Source organism: Adiantum capillus-veneris, chromosome 6 (assembly GCF_014529385.1).
Source record: "Adiantum capillus-veneris isolate H3 chromosome 6, ASM1452938v2, whole genome shotgun sequence".
Classification (NCBI taxonomy): Eukaryota; Viridiplantae; Streptophyta; class Polypodiopsida; order Polypodiales; family Pteridaceae; genus Adiantum; species Adiantum capillus-veneris.
In genome coordinates, this window is record NC_140936.1 from 146,402,724 (window position 1) to 146,412,650 (window position 9,927).

At 42.5% G+C, this 9,927-nt stretch overlaps 1 pseudogene; it reads right to left on the reverse strand.

The window, feature by feature from the left end:
- The window catches only part of LOC147456430 (scarecrow-like protein 30), a 41,425-nt pseudogene extending 34,303 nt beyond the window's left edge, over positions 1-7,122 (reverse strand).
- Positions 7,123-9,927: the final 2,805 nt, after the last annotated feature.

Genomic DNA, 9,927 nt, shown 5'->3' on the forward strand with positions numbered 1-9,927 from the left:
TCAATAGCTCTCTATGGTCTTTTGTAGGTCCGGGTTGGAGGGCAAAGATCTCTCAAATAAAATTCCATCATTAGCTTTGTGTGATCTTTTGTAGGACCGGTATGCTTTAAAAAAAGCACACACCTGATGCTCTGATACCACTGTCACAAGGCAGGCACCACGTGACAATAGAAAAGTACCGACTAAACAGACTTTTAGCACTTCAATAACAACTGAACTGAAAGAGAGAGAGACAACACATGACATGGAGTGGCCGAATTCCACCCAGAGAGTATTGGTCCTAAATCTTGGCGCCCCTTTCGGTATTTCTTTATATTGCATTATCAAAGTACAAGCTGGTACTCCAGACTCTGCACCTTGTAGAGGAAGCATGCCAGAGAATGAGCCCTAGCCCCATATTTAAAGGCCCTTGGCCTAAAAAGCAGTTTACATGAAAGGCTTTCAAAATCAAGAGCTTCTGGTACAAAAAGCAATGCCAAAAGCTGCCAGCGTAAGTCATGGAAATCTGTACAGCCTACCATATCTTCAGCCAGCGCAAAATGTGGAAATCTCCCTGCTGCCCTTAGGGTTAGGATAAGGGTTTTTGCAATTTTAGGGTTTTTGGCAGCAAAATTAGGGTTTGTAGGTTCTAGGGTTAGGGTTTCTAGAATTAGAGTCTACAAGTTTTAGGGTTAGGGTTTCTAGAATTGAGGTTTCAACACGTCAGCAGTTTGTTACAGACACCGACTCTAAGTACTAAGGCACCAGACGACACAAATTGAACACTTGTTCAAAGACGACAGTCACATCACATTTAGATCATAAAACATAGAATCCATTCTGATCAAGGACTATAATTTTTTGCAACGTATTTAGCAATCGCAAGTTTATGGCTTATGTTTGATTTTGCAAGCGTAATCAAGGGCAACTTATAATTCTTTTAAGAGGGGGGTATGCCACAAAATGATGACGTGGCATGATCACCCGACATAACCAAATGACATGGCAGACTCTACGGAGATTCACAAAAAGCGTTGACATGCTGACGTGGCTGCCGTACGGAATTTTCCACGAAAAAAGCGCTCACATGTTGATGTGGCTACTGCACGGATTTTCGCCAATTGCGTTGGCTATTTTTTGGTAGTTTTTTGGACTAGGTGCTTTTGAGTTTACTACTTTTGGGGCTCTGCTCTTGGGGCATCCCATGTAAGAATAAATAGACCCTTGGGGCTTCACTCTGCAGAGCATCTGGATGCAAAGTCAAGGAGTAGAGGTCTCGTGGGTGTTGTACTTTGCTCAAGCATTAATGTAAAAAAGAAATAGCGAAAGGGACTCCAGATTTTGGTCCCAATACCTCTGGGCACGGAACTACGTCGGGCCGTGTCGACTCTATTTTAAAGTGTGATAAAGTTGTGAAGTATTTTTAGTGATTTTTTCGTGTGTCGTATTCGATTCTCGACTTGGGGTGTCCAAGCCTTTGACATTGGTATCAGAGCATCAGGCGTGTGCTTTTCTCAAAGTATACCGGTACTATCAAAGAGAAGACAGGGCACTTATGCAATTTGAAAATTTTTATTGAAGAATTGTGTCCCGACCCGGACTCATTAGCCATTCCCACCCTTCGTAAATCGCCCATTGGGTGCTCTGCCATCTTCATCGCTGTGTCTTAAGGGGTATAATCCATAAAGAATCCCAGATTACACATGGATTCCCGTGGAGCATTCGACACAGATAACACCTCTCAGTGGGCAGGCAAAGAAAATTTGAAACTTGGCATGGGAATTGAAGAAAAAATGAAGAATAGGACAAATTTTTTGGTAGGGAAGTTTGCTAGTAGAGCTTTAAAAATCTCTTCAACGGTTGAGAATTTGGATATGTGACAGAAAGCAAAGTCGATTGTCACAAACTACTGACACGTCAAGTCAGTGAAGAGCAGAGCCAACCTTCAGATCACGGCCGAGGGGCCTAAACCTTAAGAAGTAGAAGCAATGACAGAAGAAGAAGTCCTACCAACTTATTGGACCCCGTCTGATGGGGCCCAAGAGACATAAAGAAATTAAAATAAAGAAAGACCCACACACACACACAAAGGCTTGCACAACCATTTGATGACGTGGCAGACTTGTACGGACGTTCCAAAAATTGCACTGACATGATGATGTGGCAGACTGTACGGATTTTTGTGTTTTGCATTGACTATTGATGTGGCAATTGTACGGAATTCCGTGCTTTACACTGGCAGCTTTTGGGCATTGCTTTTGGACTAGATGCTTTTGAGTTTGAAGGCTTTTCATGTAAATTTCTTTTGAGGACTAGGGCCTTTAAATATGAGTCCATGGGCTCATTCTCTGGCATGCTTCTTGGAGTAGGTGCAGAGTCTGGAGTGCTGGCTTGTATTGTGTTGATGCAATATAAAGAAATACCAAAAGGGGCGCCAAGGTTTGGGGCCAATACTCTCTGGGGTGGAATTCTGCCATTCTGTGTCACGTGTTGTCTCTCTCTTTTTCAATTCAATTGTTATTGAAGTGCTCAAAGTCTGTTCAGTCTATTCTTTTCTATTGGCACGTGGTGCCCGTCTTGTCATAGTGGTATCAGAGCATCAAGCGTGTGATTTTCTGAAAGCATACCTACAAAAGAGCAGAGAGAGCAAACCTGAGACTATTGGAATTTAATTTGAAGTATTTGCGGGCCTCGATCCTGGAATTATTAGCCACTCCCCCACTTACTTCATCGCGCATCAGGTGCGCTCCCGTCTTCACTGCTCATGTCTTATAGGGCATAAGCCATAAATATCACTTGCAAAGAAGGATCCAAAATTGGTTTTGAGCTGCTGTTTTTCTCAGATGCAGTGTCATGCAATGGTGGAAATCTATATAGCTACCAAGCCGCTCACTCCAAGGACTTGGCAAGCTTTCAAGAAATTTTTTGTCTAAAGTTATATGGTTTCTGACAACTTCCTGTGGAGTGCAACTTCTGGCAAAGTGGGGTATCCTGAAATGCTTGCCATAGAAACCCAAGCCAATTATAACTTTAAATTTCTCCACATCTCTTAGTAGGTGTCTCTTTTCAAGCTAAAAACCTTGGAGGTTCGGTGTGATTGTTATGTCTTGGGACTACCATCGCCGCCAGAGGAACACTATCTCTGTCCAAGAGTTGATGGACCATGTTGTGGTTGTCTACGACCTTATGGAAGGAACATAACTCTAATTTTTGATGCAGGTTTCAGGATGGAAAGTCAGTCGAATAATCGAGCTCGACTGATGTCGAGATTGCTTTTTAAGTTTGAGTTCTGTTTGAACTTGTTTGGTGATCCTGTTTGGAATTTGTTTGAAATTAATGGTATCTGTTTTGAACCTGTTTTGATGCTGATTTGAAATGTTTGACTTTGGTTTTAGTACAGGTTTCAATGATTGGTGATTTTACTCCCGGGTGGAGTAGTGAGAAATGCTATTTTGAGATTGTTTGAACCTCAGAATGACGCATACGAGATGTCTGGGGAGCGTTTGTTTGTATGCTAGAAAACCTCCGAATGACGCAGACGGGATGTCTGGGGAGCGTTTGGTTGCATGCTCAATACCTCCAACCAACGCAGGTTGCGGTCTAGGGAGGGTTTGGCTGTACAATCCTCTGAGCTCATGGCTTGGACCTTTTAGGTTATTTGCGGGGAGGGTGATGAGGTAGTCGTTAAGTAGCCTCATACCGCAGATCGTTTGTCTCAGGGGAGTGCTCTGCGATGTTTGTTGTGTCTGTAACATGCATTTGTGAGCATTTGTGTTGCATTGTGATGTGCCAACCACTGAATATTCCTAATTGGATGAGATTGCCTGGGTATGTAATTTCAGTGTATCAAGACACCCGTGGAAGATCAATGCGGTCTCGGTGTGATGGGTAATTTTACTACACCAGAATATCAAGAGTTTCAATATGGAAGAAAGGAGAAGCCAACTCCTTGATCAAAAGAGCCAAAAGGAGCCAACTCCTTAACAAAAAGAGCGAACTGATTGTCCCTCAGAATTTTTTTAAAGCTAACTTGAGTTGTTTTGCAGATATGCTGTAATCGTGGATGATTACTCTCTTTCAAGAAGGGGGGATGTCACAAACTGTTGCTGTGTCAAGTCAGTGAAGAGCAGAGCTAACCTTTAGATCATGGTCGAGGGGCCTAAACGCTAAGAAGAAGCAACAATAGAAGAAGAAGTCCTACCAACTTATGGGACTCCGTCCGATGGGGCCCAAGAGACGTACAGGAATTAAAATAAAGCAAGACCCACAAATACACACACAAAGGCTTGCGCAACCAACTGATGACGTGGCAGACCTGTACAGACTCTCCAGAAATTGCGCTAACATGATGACGTGGTAGACTGTACGGATTTTTTCGTCTTGCGCTGATTGTTGACGTGACAATTGTATGTAATTCCGTGATTTATGTTGGCAGCTTTTGGGAATTGCTTTTGGACTAGATGCTTTTGAGTTTGAAGGCTTTTCATGTAAACTGCTTTTGGGGCCTAGGGCCTATAAATATGACGCCATGGACTCATTCTCTAGCATGCTTCCTAGAGAAGGTGCAGAGTATGGAGTATCGGCTTGTATTGTGTTGATGCAATATAAAGAAATACCTAAAGGGGCGCAAAGGTTTGGGGCCAATACTCTTTGTGGTGGAATTCTTCCACTCCGTATCGCGACTTGTCTCTCTCTTTCTCAATTCAGTTGTTATTGAAGTGCTCAAAGTCTGTTCAATATGTTCTTTTCTATTGGCACGTGGTGCCCGTCTTGTGACATTGATCCTCTCAACATTGACATGAACGGATCCTATATCCAACATCTTTGGAAAATTAGGGTTTTTGCAAAAAATTTTAGTATGTGCGGAATAAATGTTTTTGGAATCTCTTGTTATTAGTGTGCATATAACTACTAGGAGCGAGAAATATGCATATGAAAGAATTTGGACGCATGGAGCCGAACATCGACTCTATAGCAACGAGGTGAACCATTTGCTTGAAATTTTACATGTTTTGTAGGTGAAATTGAGGATGACATGGCAAGGAATTTGCATCTGAAAGCAATCGAGAGCAACGACAGCTCACGAGTGAATCCATCGATTCAAGATAAAAATGATAAATTTTATTTTGAAATTTGAATGATGATGATGCATGAGGAATGATGAAATAAGATTCTAGTACATTAAGATTCCCATATGAATGAGATGGTTGGATACTGTGGTCAGTACATCAAGAGTTCTTGCGGGATGAGATGGCTACACAGGGATCTAAATGCATCAAGACTTCTGGATGGATGAGATGACTAGATGATTGAAACAGTGTGTTCAATATGAACTAAGTGTGTGATTTGTGAACTGCATATTCAATGAATAAAGAAATCTGAAATGGAAATTTTCCAAGATGAATTTGATTTACGTATGCTATTAATGTTTTCTAGAAGATCTTGCTGTTTGTGTGCAAATAACAAGTGAAAATCGAGAATGAGATGATGATGAATTCGGAGCAATGACAACTCCAGAATGAACCTGATAACGATAAGAATCGTGAATTTTGGATCATGATTGAATGGAATTCATGAACGCATCAAGAGTTCTCGAGGGATGAGATGGCCACATAGCTAGAACTGAATGATTGAAACAATGTGTTCAGTATGAACTCAGTGTCTGATTGATGGATTGGAATTCTCGGAAATGATTACTCACACATGATTGTGTTTTGAGTGCAGATGGAATAGTTGATGAATGACTGCAACATTTAGATCTCGAGAAATCTATGGACATAATACAATATAGGATTATTTAACCCGACATCAGTGAGGTCCCTAGAAGTTTAGTAGACACTGACTCTGAGTACCAAGGCACAAGACAACACAAATCTAGCACTTGTTCAAAGACGTCAGTCACATCACATTCACATCACATTTAGATCATATCACATAGAATCCATTCTAATCTAGGACTATGATTCTTGGCAACGTAGTTAGCAATCGTAGGTTTATGGCTTATATTTGATTTTGCAAGTGTAATCGAGGGCGATTACAATTATTTCATTAGGGGGGTATGTCACAAAATGATAACCTGGTATGACCACCCGACATGACCAGATGACGTGGCAGATTGTACATAGATCCTGCAAAAAGTGTTGTTATGCTGATGTGGCTGTCGTTCGGATTTTCCGCAAAGAAGTGCTAACATGATGATGTAGCTGCCATACGGATCAAAGTTACTTGGAACGGGAACGGGGGGCACCGAAACGGTACCAGAACGTATAAGTGGAGACCAAAAATGGAACACCGGAACAATCCACAGAAAAACATTGAAATTAGCCTCAAAACAACCTATAAGTTAGGAAACAACTATAAGCCAAGCTTCTAACACCTAGTTGAACAATTAGAATCATGTTCAAGCATGTTTCAAGTTTCAAGTGGTACAGAGGGCCTCTGGGTAGCACGTGGCGTGGCCCGTAATCCCCTCTTTTTTTGCACATTGCCTTGAAGTAGTGTGACCTATACAATATACATGTCACAAAGGTCAAAAGTGAAGACAATGTTGAAAGAAAAACGGACATACTAGTTATGGTCATAATATGAAAGCGCATTGAGAACTTACCGAGCCTTTATGAAAGGGATATTGTCGTGATAAAAAAAGAGGGCAACGGCGGCATCCAGATCCTCCTCCTTTTTTGGATCCCATGACGCATCTAGAGTTCGTTGGCGATGGGTGGGAAGAGAGGGAATAATCATTTGAAATGATGTTTGACCCGCCACACTACTACCTCCAATGGAAGCTTGCAAATGGGTGGTAGAAGAAGGAAAAACCAAGTGATTGGGGTGAATGGCTTGCTGCTTGGGTCGATTATTTGCTTTGGCTCTCGTGATGGCATCCTTGATCTCAAGCTCCTTCTTCTTCTCAGACGTCACATTCTTGCAATGCTTTAGTTGCTCCCCCACTACGTGAAGGAGGTGTGCTCGAACCTTGCTTGTCCCGTATTTCCGTTGGAAGCCACATAGTTTGCACATCCATGATCTTGCACCGCCTTCTTTGCCCAAGACTTTGGAGTGCACCTCATCCCACCATGAAGGCTCATCCTTCTTTCCTCTCTTATCAACCGAGGGAACTTCATGTGATGCGGAAGCTTGTGCCATATTGATGGCGTTTGAGACTTGAGGCTTGAGGCTTGAAACTCGAGAGAGGGATGGAGATTGAAAGTTGAGAGAGGGATGGAGCTTGAGAGAGGGATGCGATGAAGGAATGGAGCTTGCGAGAGGGATGAAGCTTCAAGCTTGAGATCTTGTGGCTTCAAGCTTGAGAGAGAGGGTGAGAGTGGCTTGAAGCTTCAAGCTTGAGAGAGGGTGTGAGTGAGACTCAAGAGTGGCTTCAAGCTTCAAGCTTGAGAGGGAGGGTGAACTGTGAAACTTGAGAGAGTGGCTTCAAGCTTGAGACTTGAGAGTGAGTGAGGGCCATGAAAGTGTGAGGGGTGAGGGCCAGCTTTTATAGAAAAAATGACAACCCCCCCCCCCCCGGCCCCCCCCCCCCCCCCCCCCCCCCAACCCACACACACACACACACCCCTCTAGTGTCAAAGTCCAAATGAAAAAGGTGCTGCCCTAAAATTGCCACCCGTTTTTCAAAGTTCAAATCTCCACATCGGATGGGTGACAGGGAGCATTGGGAAGAAGTATTCGATCATCTGGGAATGGACATCTTTGATGTGTCATAGGATGGATGACATAGAGCATCACGGAGGAGATTGTATCGTAAGTTCGGTAGAAAAGGACTAGGTGATGGGTATTCCTGATGCGTCACATAGTGGATGATAGAAACATCGGAAAGGGAATATTCCATACTCTTGAGGAAATTCCGAACTATGTTAGATTTGTGCACAAAGATGAGAAATCTCTTGAATAAAGATGGGTTAAGAGGAAATTTTGAAGAAAAACAGATGCTTTCTGAGAAAGCGGGTTACTTTTTGGGAAAGAAGATGCTTTCCCACGAGGAAGTGTATTTCTGCATCGCATTTGTGCATGTGGTTGCATCGAGAGACTGTGATGCAAGAATTAATTTCAACTTAAAATGTTTTATTGCGTTTTTGGGTAGGTTTATACAGTTTTTAAAATAGGCCGTCCGCCCACTTAATGAGTGGGCAGCCACCCTTAAGAAAAGAAGAGAAAAGCACAAAAAAAACCCAGCACTATCTTTCTATGGCAGTGCACGATCTTTCTCTCTCCTTCTGGTTGATGCACAAGCGATCCCTCTTTATCCAGCATTGGCGCCCCTCTCTCTTCCCTATTCCCGCTGGCAAAATCGCCTCCATTTTCGTTGGCTGCTTGGAGCTACAAAAGAAGATTCTTTCTCACTCTCAGACATGAAGAAGAAGAAAAAACTGGATGCAAAAGGGTGCTGCTGCAAATTTCAACCACAAAGGTGATGCTGCCGGAGATGCCCATGGGTGCCCCAAGTGTGCCGAATGGTGCCAAGACCAAGTAGGGTGTGAGGATTAGTGGTGCTAATCCTATAATTAAGACTTAAACTTCATACTTAAGAACAAACTGAGACTCAAAAGACTGAATGTGTGTTTGATTGCTTGAACGAATGCTTGAAAACTGAGTATAATAGGCTCCTTATATAGGAGACGAAGAGACACAAATGAAAAGACACCTCTCATGGTGAAGAGACGCGACTTTAGACACAAAGACACATTCTTTCGGTGAAGGGTTGCAACCATTGGACGAAGAATTGCAACTGTAGAGCGAAGGGTTGTGACCAATCATCGAAGGAGTGTGGATTTTGGCGAAGAGGCACATCTTTTAGGCGAAGGGTCGCGACCATCCAAGAGTAGGGGTCCTCCTTGGCATGGCACTTTGTGTATGTGCAACTAGAAGTAGATATAATACTGCAACATAGTCACAATCGTGACATTCCCTCCCATTTAAAGTGAGAGCACGTGTCAAAGAAATGACGTTGGATGTTGATAGAACTCTGGAAAAGCATTGAATCGTCGAAAACCTTCAGTCTTTGAGTTATCTAAAACCTTTGTCTTGAACCTTTGCTTCTTGCGAAACAATTTTTCTTTGACTGCTAAATCCCATGTCATTGCATCATTCAAAGACTTTAAATCAGGTTGATTGTAACAAAAGATTGATCTTCAAAATCCTTCACATTAGGAGAAAGTTGGACTCACTTTTGGGCCCTGTAAGAAGTGCCACGTCGTCTTAGAGAGAGAAAATGAAAATGTTAACTTGTGCATTTTATGTGATACTTTTGTGCACAACAAAAAGCCAAAATGACATTCTTTGGTAGGTAGCCTCCGTCTTTATCATTTTTATCCTTCGTTCTCTTGTGAGGAATCCAACTAACCGTATGACTAATGATTTGAAATGCCAACTTACAAGCGTTCCCTCCAGAAACATAAGCCACACGAACTCTATCAACTCTAAACTTGAGAATATGGCTTTCCCTCCCAAAACCTGAGATATTTCTCCGTCTTCTTCTCTATCAACTCTAGGAATGGAGAACGCATCTTTTCCTGATGAAAACACTAATTTGAACTTACAATCCTCAGCCCCTTCATCTTTAACACTTACCCAAAGAAAGAACACACATCATCTTCATGTTGATGTATTGCAAGAGTACGCACCGTTGCAGAAACGTAGGAGGGAGTCTTTCTTATCTCAACGGGAGAAAGAACTTAGAAGGACAAACAAGGAACATCATTTGGATTTGTGGACCGATGGGTCTATTTATCCAAAGTATCCTATGACAAATGGGCCACCTCCCTTTGCTAATATCACTAACCTCTTACATTTCACAGGCGATGGCAAGGATGGGCTATTGGGATACACCGAACATTTGGAAATGAGAGGATTGAATCCGGAAAGGCAAAGAAACTTCCTGGCAATGGAGAACATGCAGCTGAAGAAACTTAATGAAGCATGCTCTCAAAAGATTTC